This window comes from Buteo buteo, chromosome 2, assembly GCF_964188355.1.
Source record: "Buteo buteo chromosome 2, bButBut1.hap1.1, whole genome shotgun sequence".
NCBI classification, from domain to species: Eukaryota; Metazoa; Chordata; class Aves; order Accipitriformes; family Accipitridae; genus Buteo; species Buteo buteo.
The window spans coordinates 52,230,110-52,251,309 of NC_134172.1; the positions used below are offsets into that span (position 1 = coordinate 52,230,110).

The 21,200-nt window shown below is 40.5% G+C and overlaps 1 protein-coding gene across 7 annotated transcripts in view; it reads right to left on the bottom strand.

Moving 5' to 3' along the window:
- Nucleotides 1-21,200, bottom strand: part of TPK1 (thiamin pyrophosphokinase 1) — a 320,136-nt gene that overhangs the window by 44,861 nt on the left and 254,075 nt on the right. The window lies entirely within an intron of this gene.

The following is a 21,200-nucleotide window of genomic DNA, read 5'->3' on the forward strand; positions in this document are numbered from 1 at the left end:
ACACACAACCAGTGCTGAACAAAACCCGAGACCATCTCAGCCCAATGTGCTCCAAAGTGAAATCGTGCATTGCAGAAAGCAGTACTTTCTCATCAGTTTTCGATTTAGCACAGTTCAGTTTTGCCGAGTATTCCCTGCTGGCTCCTGAGTCTGCATTTCATCCAAGTTCCAGAAGAACAGGATGTATTTAGTAATTATCTAACTGTAATAACCAATTGCTAAGTCTTTCAAGAGCAGACAGAATAATGAATATGTATGTGTTCCAAAACTAAAATATGCAAGGCAATACAATTCTACTAATAATTAGCTTTGCTTTGATACAAAATGTCATCCGATTGTATCAGGTGACCTGCATCAGTTAGACACAGGAGGATTTGATTTGTTGCTTTTGGTTTTTCAAGAAGCAAATTCTCTGCGGAGAAGAATCTGCTTTGCTTTGCCTCTGAGACTCTGGAGTTCCCATGTAATTATCACTGTGATTGTCATTCCCAGCCAGATTAGTGACAGTGGAGACTAAAATGTCATCTCCGGGCTATGGCAGAAACTATATATTTGAATCGGCCTCTAGCTCCAGCGAACCTTAATCTGACAAGGCAGAAGGTCTAAAATACTAAGTACCATAATCTAATGCATTTTTCTTTCCAAGACAAAACAACGCATTTTCAAGCAATGGGATGATTTTTCTTCTTCTGAAGCAATACAATCAGCAGCTTGGAAATTTCCTGCTAGTACTGTATGTTAGCTGAACCACTGATTAGGGGGCAGGAGCTTCTGCATCAATCTCTTCCCATCAATTTCTTTTCAATTTATCACATGGGAAAAATCACTTATTTCACATCACTCATTACATATCACTCTTCCAACAGGGGCAACTTGATTCCTGAAATCCAAGAATTTTCACTATCCTGCCGAGCACAGTACTGCCATTGCTCACCACAAAGGACCAGCTGTTTCGCTACCTTTCTGTAAGGCCCAGGATATGAGACTGTCGTGGTTTAACCCCAGCCAGCAACTAAGCACCACGCAGCCGCTCACTCACTCCCCCCCCACCCAGTGGGATGGAGGAGAAAATTGGGAAAAGAAGCAAAACTCTTGGGTTGAGATAAGAACGGTTTAATAGAACAGAAAAGAAGAAACTAATAATGGTAATGATAACACTAATAAAATGACAACAGCAACAATGAAAGGATTGGAATGTACAAATGATGCAAAGTGCAATTGCTCACCACCTGCTGATCGACACCCAGCTAGTCCCTGAGCGGCGATCCCCCGCCCCCATGCCCCCCAGTTTATATACTGGACATGACGTCCCATGGTATGGAATACCCTGTTGGCCAGTTTGGGTCAGGTGCCCTGGCTGTGTCCTGTGCCAACTTCTTGTGCCCCTCCAGCTTTCTCGCTGGCTGGGCATGAGAAGCTGAAAAATCCTTGACTTTAGTCTAAACACTACTTAGCAACAACTGAAGACATCACTGTGTTATCAACATTCTTCACATACTGAACTCAAAACATAGCACTGTACCAGCTACTAGGAAGACAGTTAACTCTATCCCAGCTGAAACCAGGACAGAAACTGAGAACCATTCATGTTTGTAACTTTCAAGTCATGGGCTATTTCTCTTCCAATATATGATTATACCTGAATGGTGGGGAGATAGAGTAATTTAGGCTACAGAAGCATACAGAACAGGCAAATATGGGATGCAGATGGTATGACTCATACAGCACAAAGTAACACTACAAAAAAGCTAAGTGGTGATTCTGATGTAACTTTTGGACGAGAAACTGTACCTGCTTGAGGTCAATCACCACTCTACTGGTCACCTGGGATGATTAGGTATTTACCCTCAGGAGCTTTCTTTTAGGGAATAAGCTTTCTGCCAGAGTTAGGTGGTGCGAACAAAAAAAAAAAAAAAAACAAACCAACCAAAAGAGAAAAAACAAAAAAACCAGTATGAGCTACTTCAACCCAAAATTTAACATTAATTCCCTTAAGGTAGATTCCTCTGATTACTAGATAATGAAGTGCCTCTGATAAACTAAATCCACTCCCCATATATATATGTCCTGTCTACATTTACAGACATGCCTCTATCCACAGAAGACCTTTTTTTTTTCTTTTCTTCTTTTCCTTTCTCTTTTTATCTTTTGTTGTAGAGAACAGGCTGCACAGGTTCCAGACCCAAGAGACGACAAAAAAAAAAGTGCAAAACTAATGTCCATAATTTTTCTGCATATGGGAAAAATTCACAATCCTCTGTTGGATATTACTTCAATTACTTTATACATTAGCTCTGTAATGCTTTAGTCAAAGCATCTGATTCAAAAATCAGACTGAAGAGAGAAGGTTTTCTTTTGCATGGTGATGGCTACACATATGGATGTGAAGGGTATCATCCACCTGATGTTCCTTGGAGACAAGGTGCTAAAATACCCAGATATTTTAGAAAGACATGAAAAATAACACATTTTGCTTCCTATAGAATAATTCAATTACCCTTCTAAATTGGAAGTTGAAATATTTTACAGATTTAGATGTAAACTCATGACAAGGCAGTTCAAGACAAACAGGTTATTGAAATTTTGGTTATTACACAACAGGCCAACGATCACAAGAACAACCAATCAAGCTGCAAATTATGACATCAGATGAAACCCCAAAAGTGGCATTTCTCCCGGAATAAAATATAACCTGTCAATGTTGGATTTTGTTACTACAATGTGCAAACACATTTCACTCACCTTCCTTTCCCATTACCCTGTATATAAATGTTATGTAGTAGCATAAAAGCCACAGAGTTATAACGGCTGCGGTAAGAATTCTGCAACCTTATGCTCCTGCCAGCTGCTACTATATCTGCAGCAAAATAAAGAGACATTACAGCCTTTACAAAGCACCATCAAGTGGCTATTATACTGTAGTTTTACCTTTCAAGTCAGTGATGCAACTTGCCAAGAAGGTACCCATGGAACATCTCATCTGCAGTTTCAGCCCTAAAACTGATTTACATAAAAAGTACAACTCCAAAAGCAACATAGGCTAGACAGAAGCCTTCTTCACAGCTATATCCTGCCCCAAAGCATTCCCTCTGAGCCAGCAGAGATTATATACACCAGAGAAAGGGGATGAATTTGAAGAGAACTCAAAGTCAATTTAAACATTTCTCAAAGAGGGCTTAAGGAAAGTAGTAAAGAGTTTCCACCTGTCAGGTGAGCTGCTATGAATGCACTTGAGGTCAGCAACCACAGCTTAACAAGAGTATTTAATGAAAGATCAACTTCCTAAGGCATAATATGGCTATTGCTTTCAGTTACGTACACCTCTACTCTTACAGCTCAAGATTTTAGGTGCTCTTGTAGCTGCATGCCCTGTTACACCATGTGTATTTACTTCACAGCCTCTGGAAGGGAAGCTACAATCACACCAGTTTTTGGTTAACAAACAAACAAAGCCAAACAGTTTTCTCTGTTAAAAATTCTGAAAACTCAGGAGAGAGTAAGAAGGGAAGCCAACTCGTTCTCTGCTTGAGACTCCACGCTTTTGGCCCATAAACCCACTTCCATTGATGCCTGCAGATCTACAATGCAGCCTTTGGAAATCCCAACTAGAAAGCAGGTTTTCAAGTAAAGGAGCAAAAGTCCTCCTCTGAAACCTTTGCAGCCACAGCCCATTAAAATGCTGAGGCAGACTCTCAGTTGCCGAGTTTGACAATTTAGCAAGCAATGGAAGGCTGTATTTTACAGCAGCCCAACACTGCACTAGCAGAAAGAGCCTAGAGATGTTAAAAAAATAGATGTGGCAGGTTAGATGTTTTCAACAGAGATAAACATATTATCGCCATGGTACAGGCAGTACCTTGTACAAGGGAATGTTTTCTGAAGAAGGGCGTATAGTTCTAGTCCTCTGCCCAAGAAAGGCCAATTTAAACTGAAATGATGAGTCCCTAATCTGGGCACAGGGCAAAACAGCTTGGAAGAGAAGCCCGAAAGGAAGAATATAACTGCTCTCTCAGCAGGAGAAAGAGCTACAGACTCTAAGGGCCAAAAAGAGCACAAAAGCAGCCACTGCTGTCCTTCCAAAGATTTATCTTAGTAGGACACTGACACAGGAGCCTCAGACAATGGTCCATAATGGGTATTTAGGAAATAACTTTAAAGACAAGGCAATATGGGGGGATATTTCCCTCAGCACACCCTTCCTCAAAGGATCTGTAGCTTAGGGATTTCTTGAGGTGGAGACTGTATCACTGTGTTTACTGGATTGTTCTTCCTTAATTTGTCAAGTTTTTTCCTGAATCCATTTATATCTGTGGTCCACACAGTATCCTGTGGAAATGAGTTCCACAGCCCAGCTCTGCCCTGCATGATGGAGTCTGCCCAGACATTGCACGGTACGCTTGCTTGAGGGAGCAAAGACTTGAGTCAAATTAGTCATATCCCCCAAATTCCCTCTAGTAATCCCCAACCCAAAATAATTTCAGTTCCTGGGCTATGACTTATCCCAAAGGTTACCTGAGTATACACAAGTGCTCTCACACTAACAACTAACTGTTAAAGGGTTGTTAAAGTAGAGACCAAATATTATGCTTGAGTTTTAGGAAACAACTTCATTTTTACACCTACACAACCTCTTTAGTTCAGGGATAGGAACACACAAAATGACCAACAGTTGACCATATGTTCTAGGAGAAAGCAGTATTTCTAAATATAATTTTATTAGATACACTTTGGAAATAGTAACTATATACGATAATGTTAAATAAATATTAAAAAAATACTAAATATCAAACACTGAATTCCTTCATCCTATTTTACTTCTATCAGGATAAAAAACAATCCCAAAGTCCAGGATACTAGGATTCCTATCTTTTGATTTGCTTCACTTACAATCTCAGGCCAGACAAATGCTCCGTGACTCAGTTTCCACAGGGAAGAGATTGGGAATGAAGCAGTTTCTCATAACAAAAATGTTTTCTAGATGAGGTAATGCACTTACTTTTGGTAAAGCGCCTATATAGATTGCTGATAGCAGGTGCTATGTAAGTGCAATGAATTATTTCCTTATGTTTCTCCACTTCCTCCTCTGTGAAGGAGGGAACTTGTCATTCTTCCTTTTACTAGCAAATGCAGCTGGGAGCTAAATACACTGGTGACTCCGACTGACTGATTTGGTAGTGTTTATGCAAGTAAGCAGCAAGAAACACTAAATCAGAGCATAAACAAATCTTAGGCTAAATGTGTGGATGAAAACCTAACACATACTAAAAACTGTATGTTCCTGAAATTAGTATTCAGTTGGTAAAGATCCCAGTTTTATTTTCCGGTTTACTTTTCAAATAATTTCAGTACTAAAGCATAACTGCAGACTGCACGAGGAAAAAATACTGAAATGGTTATTTTCCCCAAATTTAGAAACCATCTGTTTTGCAGTTCTGTTTGGCTAAGCAAATTACAGGACTCACGGATCAGCTAAGTAGTTAAAGACATACAGAATACCCTTTCTTCAATGCAGGGGAAAAATGTCTTTAGCTGAGCTGTTTTGCATGGAACCTCCAATTTATCCCTTCTCAAGTCTCTCTGGCACCTGTGTTGCTGGTGACGGTAACAGTGACATCAGGGTACTCCACAAAGGTTAACGCAGACAACAGCCTGGCAGCATTTGATATGTAAGCAAACAGGACTACCATTTCCCTTGCATCTAAAAGGTCAACAAAACAGAACCTAATTCACTTCTTTTATACAAGCACAAGGGCAGGCACATGACAGAAAAACCAGCAAGTTCATTGTCAGTTTTACAATGCCATAGGAAAAATAACAGACAGATTTCAGCACTGCAGGTGAAGCGAACAGAGCAGGGAGCAGAGGCTGCTAATGATCTGGGGCTTTTCTTTGGTAATATCCAGCTTATTTTTTCCTCAGTGAATAGAACAATTTATGTAGAATGAAGACTTAGCCTGTAATTTAATTGCCACAGGTTACTTTTTGCATTGTATGATACCCAAAGAGCTGATATTAAACTCAAGCTGCTGCAATGAAAATCCCTTTAAATTAATCTAACCACCAAATGCTGTTACTGTGATTAATAATTAGCAAATGGTAGGTGACAAATCAAATAGAATTATAGCATCATTCAGATTATACAAACCTCTTATCCCACCCTGCTTTTCTAGGGACATCCTTGTTTGTCTCCTTGTTCCCACCAACTTCCAATCATCCAAACATAGTTGTTCCGTACCAAATGGCTCTTACAATGAGGGGGTATATGACATTCACTCCTGGGACTGTCAAATACTGCATTGTAAATGTCTCATAGAACTTAATGATCTACAGGGCAGAAGAAATTCACAAAAGTTGACTTTAACTTGAGGAGACGGGACACTGGAAAGTTGAGAAAAAAGGCAGGAGCCATGAGAAGCAATAGAAGAATGAAGAGAAATGGCATCTCCTCTTCTTTTGAGTAGTGGATCAGGGGGTCTGCCCCACCCAAAACCATCATTCAACAGTACTCAACTCTCCCCATCTGCACTTTCAAAGTCTCTCCTATTAACCCACCTTCCCAGCTGCAGTTGTATTCAGGCCTTAAACAACAGCTGAAAGAAATTTGATGCTCAGCCCATTGATATCAATGGCAAAGTTCACCAGTTACTCAGGTAACAGCTCTGTGGTTATCCCAGCCTACAATATTGGCCCTGAATATTCTTTAAGATACTACAGTTTGAATTCATATTCGATACATCATCATTTTGCCTACAGGCTCCATCCTTGCTGAGGAAGAAAGTGTTTACAACGGTATATAATGATAAACATATAAAGCCATCATCAATCATTCATCAGTTACAATTACCATTTGCATCCATTTATCTAATCACAGTCTGCAGTAACCGCTGCACTTAAGCAGTTCAAAACCACTTTAAAGATGGAAATGTTGAGGATAACTACTACATAATTACCTTCACATTTTGTAGCACTCTGCTAACTCATATTTCTGTCCCTTTTCAGGTTTAATGTATATTAAATAAAGAGGAATTATTATTTACATACACCCCCACTCACCTACACGCTCACATGTGCTGACTGTGACAGTGCAGGTGAGAAATGGCAAAGTCGTCTCATAAACTCTATTTAACGTGCAACTTCAGCTGTCTCAGACACTCAGCCTCCTAGTCTATCTCTGCTGCTAGTTTAAATACATTGAATTTCACATCTAACTATAACCGCCCCCCCCAAGACCCCTGTCTTTTTTTCCCTCCTCCTTCTCCTCTGCAAGATCACCTGCCAGAAAATTATTTTATCTGCCCTTGATGTCAGAATTCATTTTCAACCCACCCTCCCCATTTCTCTTTTTCAACCCCACTAATTTGAAGATGCCAGACAGTGGGTCCTGAGCTAGTAACAGCTTAAAGGTCAGATAACTTCCGTTGTTCAGAAGCTAGACAAAAGAGGACAGGCAATAGCTTGTTCTGCAGTGACTACAATAACTTAATTTGCTTTATTATATAAATAATGGATTCCTGAGAGCAGAAGGAGTGATATTTGTGTGTCCTTTCACCTTTTCTGTCTTTAAAAAATATTATAATATCCAGCTTTTTTCACCAAAATTAACATTTGTCTGAAGAGCACTCTAAAGATGTGGGGGGTTAAATCCAACTCGCCCTGCAATGCCAATATTGTCGTTCCAACCAGTGAACCATGCAAACACACAACCACTACTTAACAGTTTTCTTTACAGCATGTGGTTAGGTAACACATGGGAGGACACCCTCTCCTTCTCCCCCACATTTAAACTGGCTTTTAGCAGAGAGGACAGTTGACAGAGTGCTTGATTACACCTAACGTTCACAACATGATCCCAGATGGATTTTTTCCTTTGTGGTCCCTTCCGTCCTTTTTCCACCTCTGTGTGCCTGTCAGACCACTGTAGTGGGTCACAGGCTTGCTAGGGAAGTTAACTGCAGCTGCAGCATTTCTAGAAATAGTTGTATTAAAAAAACCCCAACAAACCCAAACCAAACCCCAACAATTTAGGCTTCTAAGGGAAAGTTAATAATGGGTGTTGTTGACAAAGCCTGGTGTACAGGCATTGCAGATTACAGCTCAAGTGGGTGAGCACACAAACCACCTTCCATTTGGGTATCCTGGGTGACAGAATCAACTTCCCAAGCAGCAGCAGCAGCTGAGAGAGCAGGAACTGCACCCCAGCACTTCAGCAAGAGCTCAGCCAGGCCCCAGGGCTCTTGAACTCTCATTCTCATCCTCCAATTCTGCAGGCATTTGCTAAAAACCTCTAATACACTCTCTAGCCATGAATGTCAACTGTGCTGTGACAGAAAAGAAACAAACCAACAAAAAAACCAACCAAAACCCCCCATATAATGTATGAAGTGCAGGCTGCACGGCCTATTCTGTAGATGGCACTGTATGTTAAACAATGATTTTCTTCTCTTTCCACAGTACGATTTCTAAATATAATGATCCAGATACAGCCTCTAACACATACAGAATATGCATCTATTTAAAATCAGGAATCATTCCATGGTATTAACTTTCAACTGTAACTCCAGAAGTCATGTCCCAATTGCAATGAATTATGTTTATCCCTGTAGTACGTTGACTACGAGGCAGGACAGGGTGAACTGTACAGACCCAGTGTAGTAGACAGTCCCTGCCCCAAAGAGTTAACAAAACAAACAGTAGAAGAGAGACAATATACTAATGAGAGCTAATGATGTGTTCCAGCCCTACTGCTGGATCCCGAGCCTGGTGTGCTACCCACCAAGTCAGCAAGTGGTCCTGTGTCATGATGATGATTAAGTGTTTTGTGTTTTTTTGTTTGTGTTTCTTTTTTTAAAGACTGTCTTCATTATTAGTAACTTCTGAAGGATTTGTTGAAAATGGCATCAGAGGATGTAGACCACAAAACTGGCAGAGAAATTCAGGAAACACAGGTGCAAAACCAAGTGTGATGGGTTGACCCTGGCTAAACGCCAGGTGCCCACCAAAGCCGTTCTATCACTCCCCCCATCCTCAGCTGGACAGGGGAGAGAAAAATATAACAAAAACATGCGGGTCGAGATAAGGACAGGAGAGATCATTGACTAATTACCGTCACGGGCAAAACAGACTCAGCTTAGGGAAAATTAGCTCAATTTATTACAAATCAGCCAGAGTAAGGTAATGAGAAATAAAACGAAATCTCAGAACATCTTCCCACCACCCCTCCCTTCTTCCCGGGCACAACTTCACTCCCGGATTTCTCCACCAAGCCCCCCCAGCGGCACAAGGGGGACAGGGATGGGGTTTACGGTCATCACACGTTATTTTCTGCCGCTTCACCTCCTCAGGGTGAGGGCTGATCACACTCTTCCCCGCTCCAGCGTGGGGTCCCACCCACGGGGTCAGTCCTCCACGAACTTCTCCAACGTGGGCCATTCCCACGGGCTGCAGCTCTTCATGAACTGCTCCAGCATGGGTCCTTTCCACGGTGTGCAGTCCTTCAGGAGCACACTGCTCCAGCGCGGGTCCCCCACGGGGTCACAAGTCCTGCCAGAAAACCTGCTCCACGGGCTCCTCTCTCCGCAGATCCGCAGGTCCTGCCAGGAACCTGCTCCAGCGCGGGGTTCCCACGGGGTCACAGCCTCCTTCGGGAACCCACCTGCTCCGGCGTGGGGTCCTCCACGGGCTGCAGGTGGAGATCTGCTCCACCGTGGACCCCCCTGGACTGCAGGGGGACAGCCTGCCTCACCAGGGTCTTCACCACGGGCTGCAGGGGAATCTTCGCTCCGGCGCCTGGAGCATCTCCTCCCCCTCCTTCTTCACTGACCTTGGTGTCTGCAGGCTTGTTTCTCTTACATGTTCTCACTCCTCTCTCCAGCGGCTGTTTCTCACCCTCCCAACTTTTTTTTCCTTCTTAAAAATGTTATCACAGAGGCGTTACCACTATCACTGATTGGCTCGGCCTTGGCCGGCGGCGGGTCCGTCTCAGAGCCGACTGGTATGGGCTCGCTCTCTCTCGAACACAGGGGAAGCTTCCAGCAGCTTCTTACAGAAGCCACCCCTGTAACCCCCCCCCCCGCTACCAAAACCTTGCCACATAAAACCAATACACCAAGACTGACAAAGATCTAGGGAATCATCACCCCAGGAAGTTAGAGAATGACATAAACTGGAAAAAGTGAATTTCACAACATTGAGTAAAATTATTCTGAGGCGATTTCAGCTGGGACACTAAAGTAATTGTGGAGGGATTAAAAGAAACACAAGCTAATCTAAAGATTCACTGACAACAATGTTTGCTTGAGATATTTGGGATGTAAAATTAATTACCAGCAGGAGAGCTCCCAAAAATCCAAGACAAATCTTAAATGGTCCAGGTCTGTTCCAGAACTACACTAACATAAACACACAGGGTAACAAAAGGCAGCAGAAAAGAGAAAGTGGCATGCACAAGCTCCGAAGAACCAACCAACCTTCCAACTGTACGTTTCAAATGAGCAATATAAATCCCTATATAAGCTCACAACAGAAATCTGTCTTTCAGAGTATTGCCAGCATTTGTTGATTTGCACTTGCCAAAAAACAGTTTGCAGGCTTTTGGAATGTTAAAAGGTAAACACAGCAACGCTTCACATTTTAAAATAGAAAACGAACAATACTTATTCTAGTACAACTAAGATTTATGTTGATGTTAGCATTTCATACATTCCAGCCCATAACATGATGTGGAAAATTTTCCCTGCTCCCTAGTGAGTGCCTTGGATTGGCTGCATACACGGTTTTAATGTAGATTGAAAATCTTGCTTTACGTATGGCAGACAAAGCCACAAAAGCGTGGCAAATTTTTAGCACTGTAAGAAAAATAATTCAAATCCACTGTGGTTGATTCACTCTATCCAGAGTGTTTTGTTCTCTTACAGCTATGCAGACATGTACTATATTGTAAAGCTTTTGGCTATTTTAATGAAAACTTTAAGATTGTTTAACAATTCTGGTAGGTATCCAGAACCCTTTTTTCCAGAATCGTCACATGAAAAATTTACTTGATGCATGGACCTGACAGCTGTATTGGTAGGAAACCACATCTGTTGAACTACAGGTAAAGAAGCCAGATGTGAGAAATATTTGAAAGTCATTTGTCTTACCATGTCTTCATACTTTGCCCAGACATTCAACAGTAAAATCAGGAGGAATTCATGTAAATTACTACAGCCAACTAGCAATATATAAAAAATGCGCAGAGCTAGAAAAGGGAGCTTTATAGCATTGGTGAGTGAGAAGAGATATTCGAATAGGAACCAGCACTGACAGCTAACCCTGGAGACTGAGATTAAAGTCACTACCACCTTATTTTACATACAGAAAAGCCATTTCAGGCATTTTTGAAGGTTATATCTCCTGCTGCAGAGTTTGACTTGTAGTAAGTACTTCTGCACATTTAACTTTACCCACTGAATAATCCCTTCATATTCCATGGAACTAGTCATGTATATGAAAATACATGGATGCCTAAATCTTCTGATGAATCAGGGGCTTAATTTACCCTAGTTCAGTGAAGGAAAGGACAGAGGCACTTCCAGAGTAACATACTAAAATTAAAGTCAATGTGCAATTCTCCCATTAATTCCACAAGCTGAGTATTAAGCTCTAATGTTTTCATAAAACATGAATTCTTCAACATATATTGGATATACAGATCACAGGATGGCAAAGTGTGTTTACAAGGGTTTTAAAATGATTACTTGGTGATAAATTTGGAAGAAGTATTTTACTTGTGTGTACCAAAGCTATTCATAAATTGTGCAGGTCAACTCAAGCTCATCTTGTTAAAACCTCTCAGATCATATAATGAATTGTTTCCATGCCAGACACACTTGACCCAGCTTACATGCGTTTTAGATAACATTTTATAAATTAAAGCTGTTCTGTCCATTACAGAACAAAAGAATTAAATAGATAGGAATAAGGCAAGGAATAATTAATTATTCTTTGAGTGGAAGAGAGGGTTGGCTAAATTTATTGGGATGAAAACTAAAATTTGACATGTGAAACAAATGAAAACTGACCATGCTTTAGCTTCAACTGACTAGACCCAACAGAATATCTGCAATATCAGATCACGTAATTATTATTAAATGATGACTGGAAATATAACATCTGTTAAAAACCAGAATGTTAACATTTAAGCTGTCGTCACCCAATTTCAGAATACACAAAGGAAACACTCTGAACAATACTAACTTATTCACACCACAGCTTTTAATTGTGCATTGAGCTTTTAAATGTATAATCCAGATTCATGATCTCAAAGCTCTCTATAATTGTGTTTTGCTTTTTTTTAATATAACTGTATCAATGCTTTATTAAAAAAAACCCAAACAAACCCCTGATATTTGTCTTTATAACTTGCTTTTTTCCCCAGTTTGTTTTTATAAGCATAACAAACCCTATCTTTCTCTCCAACTCCTCTGCTTTAAATCAAGAAGCAAGCTCCTGATGAGTGTTCACACAGCTGATTAGAAAATTGTCTTATAAACAGCATCATTAAATGGCATGCCAATCAGCGGTGATACAGTGGTATTGCTGGTGCCTATGTAAATTATAGTTATGCCCTACGCTTGGGAAACCTAAATGTATAGTTCTGAGATTTCTTATTGGCAATTAGATTATAAATGCTGTGTTCTAATGCTTAACAGCATGAGAATATATTTATCGCATACTGTATCTGCAGAATACAGAAGGGAAAAAAAATTCTAATCGGAGCAGACTTTCTGAAGAAGCTGTTATGAAGGAACCCCCAAGCTGAAAGCTTACAAAAGAGGAATCTTTTTTTAGGTTTTTCAGGAGTGATGCCACAGGAAAGCTATATGGATTGTAAGATCTCTTGACATGCATTCCACCCCCATTTATTTGTATTTACTATTTGTTTTATGATATGTATCACCACCAACTTAAAATATACTAAAAATATTTGGACTTGTTTGAAAGGTTTCATTGGTTTTATCAATATTTTCTTTTTAAATACAAGGAAAAGCTTCAAAACGTAGATAACACAGGAAACTCGGCTACCACATACTGACCTAGACTTGTATTGATACAATGTGACATGCTTCATACAGTTGCCTGTTAATAACACATGGACCCACATTAACTTGGATATAATACACATGGAAGAGGACTCTTAAGAAATGCTAAGGTGCAAAGTCATGGACTTGAGAGCTATGGGATGCCAGAATTAAAGTTTCCATGTGAAATATAAATTCAGGTTCTTTAGCTTTCGTCCTTTAATTACACAGTCACATTAACCAAGCAGGCCAGACTCTTTCAGTAAATAGTATACTCTTAACTAACACACTTTGAGCTCTGATTCATCACAGGGCTTTATGCCTTATTTACTGCATAGATTTAAACTGCATTGAATGCATGCATATTAAATTCCTCACAGGCTTCTGTATGTTGCTCATTACAACAGAATTGATAATGCCATTGCACCTGTTAAACTGTTCCAGAGCAAAGGCACAGACACATTAATGTCAAAAGTGAGTATCTTAAAGATGATACCACAGCTTTCATTTTGGAGTATCCTATGCTTTACAGGACCAAGGCAGAGCTCTCAGGAATGTCAGGGTGCTGAGAGCTCAGCTCGAGTGCTAAGAAAAATGAACAGCTAACTTACAAGTAGCTAAAGTACTTGCAGAGAGTAAAAACTTGAGACAGTCAACTGCCTGAACCACAAGAAAATCCCACATTTCAGCAGTACTTCACCTTATTCCTCCCAGCTGTCTCAATTTCTGCAGTGGGAGAGTCTGAGGTTGTACACATCTGCACCTTCAACTACGGCTCCAGATTCATTCCCAGAGAATACACCTGGGACACTGAATGATGCCAGTGTCCTGAATCTATAACCATCATTAGACCCAAACCCACTGATTAATTTTATTTCTCTGTTTCTGGTTTTCCCTAATTTCAGAGTCTTGAATTGGTAGCCATAAGAGTGCAAGTAAAGAGTTTTCCTTCTTCTTTTCAAATCAAATGTCTAATGCCATCCTTTGCTGTTGGATCAATACCCAGGCAGATCCTGTGGACAGGCCTGCATCACTTGAGCTGACCAGTTTACTCACAGTAGAAGTAGGTTATTATGCCTGGACAGCAGTGGAAAATGAGGGAGATTGCTAACAGCAGAGAAATAACAAGACTGAGAAATTTTGGTCTCAATTCAGTGCTTCAAAAGGGAAGATGTCAACTGTCTATTTAAAACACCTCTGCTCTCATTTTCTCAACCTCTGTATTCATATATGCCCTTTCTTCTCTCCAAAACATGTTTCTAATCCCAAATGAGATCTCCTCACATCCCAGTTTTGCCACTCTCTCTCTTTTTTCTTCCGCTTCCTGCTGTTGCCCTGACTCCCACATGTGTATTTACTGCCTGTCGTGGTTTAACCCCAGCTGGCAACTAAGCAGCACACAGCCACTTGCTCACTCCCCCCTGGTGGGATGGGGGAGAGAATCAGAAGAGGAAAAGTAAGAAAACTAATTTAATAAGTAAAATAAAAGCCGTGCGTGCGAGCAAAGCAAAACAAGGAATTCATTCACCACTTCCCATCGGCAGGCAGGTGTTCAGCCATCTCCAGGAAAGCAGGGCTCCATCACGTGTAATGGCTACTTGGGAAGACAAACACCATCACTCCGAATGTCCACTCTTTCCTTCTTCCCCCAGCTTTATACGCTGAGCATGATGTCATATGGTCTGGAATACCCCTTGGGTCAGTTGGGGTCAGCTGTCCCAGCTGTGTCCCCTCCCAACTTCTTGTGCCCCCCCAGCCTGCTCGCTGGTGAGGTGGGGTGAGAAGCAGAAAAGGCCTTGACTCTGTGCAAGCACTGCTCAGCAGTAACAAAAACATCCCTGTGTTATCAACACTGTTTCCAGCACAAATCCAAACCATAGTCCCATACTAGCTACTATGAAGAAAATTAACTCTGCCCCAGGCAAAACTAACACACTGCCCAGAAGAAGCCACAGCTGCTTCTACAGCAAGACATGTATTCATCTATCAGAAATCTATATTTTTCAACTCACCTGAAAACAACAGATTTGCTTGGTGGTCTGCAATTGGTGTGTATGTCTAAAAATAATAGTTCCAGAGCACAGTCACTACAGTCAGTTATTAACGGCTTATTAATTACAAGTCAGGATGCCACAAACAACTTACAGCCAAAACATAACTTTTTAGAAGCATCCAACAAGTCAGTGACAACATCCACCAGACTTTTGCCCTCTCCAGAACTTCATATAACAGCAAGGAAAACTCCACCTCTTCTTTTCTACAAACATATAGAGGCAAAAACAGGGAGAGAGCAGCGCCCCCTCAGATACAACATGCCAAGTGTTTACAAAGGGAGCAGCAAATGAAGAATTGAGACACTGTAGAGAGAATAGCCAGAACTGTTTGCCATTAAGGTACAGGAATAGATCACTGCAGAGGAAATAATTTCCCTCAGTGTCATGTTTTTGGGGAGAAGAGATCAATCACATACACCAGTATGTACTAAAATATAAACACAACTAAAAGGTCCATAAACAAATTGGAAAGGAGGAGTCAATTCTTAACGGTAATGCCTACCTGCTTGAACAACCCCCCCAAAATCTAAATAGCCCACTTGTTCATTAACTGAGTCACCACAAACAAATGCATCTCATTTTTTAACTCTGGGAGACTCCAGCCAGACATGATTGATTTGTCCTCCTACCGGTCCTTGCCCTTTTGTGGTTCTGTAGAGACCTTGGGAACTGGCAATAACTCATCACATGCCTCAGAGAGCTTTCTTGTTTTTGGTAATCTCTCGGCAGTGTCACATTTACATTTATTATGGCTGATTCTGGGCATTTAAATATGAAAACAATTAAAGTATATTTGCAAGGGATATGACAAACGAGCATTTGTACTCTGGCCAATTTTTCACTGACTTTCATGCAAGTACACCATTACATTTCAGCTTTGCCTCTGCCATTGTCTAAATGAGATGATTTCCCACTATCCGTATGGGCAGGTTGACTGATGAGAATGCCTTTAGGGTTAAGTGTCTTTAGTATAAACTCAAAGGTCTCTTGGACAAATTCTGCCCCCGCACTCACCAGTGAAAATTCAGAGCCACCACTGAAATCCACAGAATTACTTTGGACCCCCACCAATCTAAATGGTAGCTCTCTGGTTCTCTGCAGATCTCTCTTTTCCCCAGAAAGGTGCTTTGTCTTTACGACTCATATCCTTCAGTAGCAGCTGGTTGCTTTTGATTTTGATGCGACTTTAGTATTCTCACCAATCTACTGCCACCAGAGAGATGAGGATTATCTGCACCAAAGCTGCGCTGAAGCAGAGCACTTACTTCCTCATACCTCCAGGTTACATTTCCATTAGCAGAAGGAGGGACTGAAGTAACATAGGGCATGCAAGGGAAAAAACAGCATTTTGCTCTCTTGACAACCCTCTCACCTCTATATTAACAATGAAATTAGTTTCCCTAGTTGCAATGTGCCACGGCAATGTAGCTAGACATAAATAAGTGCCTCCAGTTTAGCTCAGGATGGTATTAGGTTGTGGAGAGCCATCCGCTCTGTGCATAGCTGTGCTGGAGAAGTCTCTCCATGATTTTTTTATTCTACCCCTTCCTGACAATTACTGCCTATTGCTGCTGTATGGAAGGATCATATATACACTCCCTATGTCCCATTAAAGACAGCCATCCAACTGGGCTAAACTTACCGCTGGAAGTGGTTTGAGCTAGTTCAGAACCAAGGTACTCACATGAATCTTTCCGTAAGTGGAGTCCTACAGCAGTAATGTTGCCCCAACAGTGTGATCTGGAAGAGCATATCTGTTTATCACCTTAAAGCAGCCTTTCCAAACTGAATGCCAGGACCCTGCTACCTTGCTAAAGAGCTAGAACCAAATCTCCCTCCCACTAATTCCAAACATTCATTGGAATATGTGGAAATGGAATGAATGCATTACCTCAAATCCCCATTTCAAGCCCCTTCACAAAGTTTGACTGGGTGTTCAAGCTGCTGTTCAGAAAAAAAAATGCAAATACAGCTTTAGGGCCCCAGCACAACTGAGCTCTGTGCTCATCAGTCCTTTAATGTACGCCAAATGGTCTTTTTGGTTTGAAATCATTTCATGCAATGCTAAGCAATGGCCTCATTGTTGCTTTTGCTGACTTGCAGTAAACCAGTGGGATGCCAGGCTGCCACCATCAGAACATCTGCTTTATTGGGAAAGTATTTCAGCAGGCCTTGCCTTGTAACAAATGATGTGACCCTGGAAGGCAGATAGCACTCCTGCAGGCAAATAGCTTGCAAAAGGTCAAAATCACCCGAAGCTTCAGGAGCAGCAGCACTATTTCTGTCACCCTGCCCTACCCAGGGTCTTAGAACTGTAATGAATAAGGGACAAAATACATCGCTGAAGCTCTGAAGATAGATCCCAGTTGATGGACTGGGAGTCTTCTACCAGTGAAGAACATGAGAAGGGAGGGAAGGAGAGGAAAGCAGAGGAGAGGGGAATCCAGCTGTGAAGCTTTTTACTCTGCCACTGAAAACAGACCTACTCCTGGGACTGCTGCTTAGTTTGCCTCAGAATGAACTGGGGCTGCAATATGTGCCATATAAACTATTTCAGTTATGAAACAGGTTACAGAGTGCTTATACAAATAGCTTCACTAGCACACAGATACCTGTCCATCATAATTTACAGCCTTTCCCAGAAGAGTCCCTCACAGTCTAACTTATTTTAAAGAGTTACTCATTTTCTTTGGTCGTTTAGACTCTGAATGCTCCTAAAACATAAAACTCTCTGCTTTTGTAATCTTTTTGTTCCATTCACAATGCAACGTCAACAAAACCCCAATGAAGTAAAACAATGAGGAAAACAGTGCAAACATTTCAATTTTACTAACAATGTAAACAGCATCAGAAAGATTTTGGATCCTGTTTACCTGTGAAGTTAGTAGTCAGTGGATGCTCTGTTGCTACAGTTAGAGAAAGGTCTTGCTGTTATTGTTATTGCTATTGTCTTTTGAAGTGAAATGACAGTGGGACTTTTTTGAATGGTAGCATTTTACAGCAATTTAACTTCCTGCCTAAAGAAGCAAATTTGCATGAAAATTATCTGGAAAGCACAATCACATACACACATAGTTTATATATATATGCTGGCATTTTCAGTACAGGTATGACATACAGCATATCAAAGGCCATAGGGATGAAGAGTAAATTAGTTGGCAAGATTATTTTCTACAGCAATTTCCTAGAAAAGGAACCATTTCCTAGAAAAGCCTACCATTACCCTCCAACCTCTTCTTCAATGAGCAGTGCAGTTGATTTCTACCTTCATTCTTATTAACCTTCCAGGAAAGCACCACTGAGGACCTAATGAAGAATGCTGGGTAATACTGGCATTATTGGATTTTTCGTTATTTATTTATTAGACATGAGAGCTGTTATCAGCAAGCAGCCAGGTGAGTCAAATCCGATAAAACATTATCTGATTCCTGTGCTGTAAATCAGATTTTAACAGAGAAAAAAAATCTGTATCCCTTTGGGAGTGGAAAGAATATGTTTATAATGTGTTCTGAATGTGTGCTACACAATAGCAAGTATGGATAAAAAATATTTTCTCTAATCAATTTTCCACTTTCTTCTCCAAGTTCTTTCACCCATAAGATGAGAACTAAAATAAATGAAAGTTCTGTTTGGGCCAAGTGCTAGCAAATAACTAAGGTAAGATAAGCATGCATAAAAGCATGCATACATGTTGCATCCTCACACAGACACACAAAAAAACCACTGAATTCTGCAATATTAAAAATATAATCAAGACATTGCTGTTTCTCTCCTGGCAGAATAATTTACAGATTTCAGGTTTATCTAATTCAGCCATTGAAATGAGAGCTTTCGTTGCCTACTCTCAACCCCAATACACAGCTTCTGTCTTTCTTAGGTATTTATCCTTGTCTTTTTCTATTCAGAAGCTATGAAGTCTCATGACAGCACCTGTAGATTAGACACAGATAACATCTGACCACCCATTGAAGGTTTTACAAATTTTAATCAGCAGAGTAATCTAGATAAGCTCAGACGGAAATCAGTGTTAAATATTAAAAACCTTGATGCGAAGCCAGCTCTTTCTTGTACTGCAGTGTTATTTGAATTTTGAGTTGCTGGAAATTACTGTTTGCAAAAATGAAGGCTCCCCTCTGACCAAACGCATCATATTTGACTGTTCAGACACAACTGAAATTCGGGAATTAATTTATCACCCAGTTACTTAAAACAAATATTTTGAGGACTCAAAAATTACTTTTAAAACCAAATTTGTTAGGTCATATTCAATTAATTCCATAACAAACTGAAGAAAAAGGCTTTTCATGTCATGTTTGGCTTAAAAATTCCATTTCTTTCATGATTTACACATAAAAATGAATTTATAACCAAACAATTTTATTCATTGAGGTTTATGAAAGTGTGCTCAGAGTGCCATTAACGAATGAACAGGGAAAGCTCTGCCACTGCCAGCCATCAGCAGCAATGCTGACATCTTTGTCATACTTCAGTATCTTTCTATTCCCTTTTCTTCCCAGGTGAGCCTTTGCTTCTCCATCAAAATTTACAGGAGGACTAACGTTTTAAAAAGTTACTGCAGAACTACAGGCAGCACAGAAGTCATTAACAAATGAAAGCTAATATCAAACTTAGGTTATCTGAATATAAGGCTTATTTATTAGGGAGAAAATCCAACCAAATAACTAACTACATGCTGTATTTAAGATATTGGTTTCCCTTTTGGGGGATGCAACTACCTTTTAATTTGTTTTATCAGTATCTGAACAATAACCTGATTCAAAATCTGTATTTGGATGAGTAAAGGATAGCTCCAGTCACTTGGACACAAGAGCAGTTTCAGGTTGTAATGACCTTGGTGTCTCAGATAGATTAAACACCTTCAAGGAAGACCAGATCATTTTTGTTTTTATATATCTGTGATGATAATGCAGAGAAATAAATGAAGGAACTACAGTCTGTGAGAAATGTGAATACTGAGACTGACAGTGTAGCCTGTAATGGGGTACAGTGTACACATCACTAAGGAAAACACTGTAAAGGTCCAAGGTTTCCTCTTGGAAACAGCAACAAGGACTGGGAGAAGCGGAGATGGTGGTGTCACGTTAACATGAAACAAGTAGGAAACAGTCACTTGAATACTTTTTTGTCCCCCAGAAAAAGAAGAAAAAAGGCCAAATTAAGTGTAATAAAAATCCCCCTAGGTCCATATCTAGCTATGCCTCTAAGTAACCTGAAGAAGTCTATTACAGCACAACTAGACAGATAAACATGGAAGAAACTGGTATCTCAGCCCAATCCTAGATGCAAACTTACTATTTGTTACCATTGCACCTCCTGCTGCGTTCCCCTCCAGCTGGCACAGCTAGACTAGTAACCCCTTTCTCCTTAGCTTCAAAGATCAGGCAATCATAATTTAGTAGCAACAAAGCCATGTCATTTGTGGGACCAAACAGGTCATCTTTAAAATTACCATCTTTCTAATGAGCCCCTTGTAAATCTGATGAAATTTATGTCATTAAACACAAAAAAATTCTGATGTATCTGAAAAATAACTTTCTAAACCAAAAATCAAAGCCACAATAAAGGACTGCAACCTCACAGCATCTACCACATTTTGATCCACAGAGTACCCTTTTGCAAAGTTCTTTCACCTCGATCTGGAGGGTAGAACATTTACTGTGAAATGAGTAGTCCCTCAGTGCAACAGGCCACAAAATTCACTGTACAACATGAGATGAGCAGATGGAAGATTCAGTACCTTACTTGTCAACTGTACTTATCAGTACAAATGAAAATATTTAACTCTTTCAAATTAAGAGAACATCCCTTATACAATACATTCAGCTTACACTCCAATTTAAAAGGATGAAAACATCACTAGCCAGAGAGCTCTTTACTTGGCAAGTCTCTCACATCCTGAAATTAATGCCATATTTATATTTTTTTATCATTAGTGAGCTACTAATGCCTACCACCTCCTTAACTGCACATGCTCAAACACTCAGTGGAACAAGACACACCCCAGACTAGCACACGTGCTGCTGGCCAGCACAGTGGGTCAACCTCAGATTAATTATTAGCCAATGAA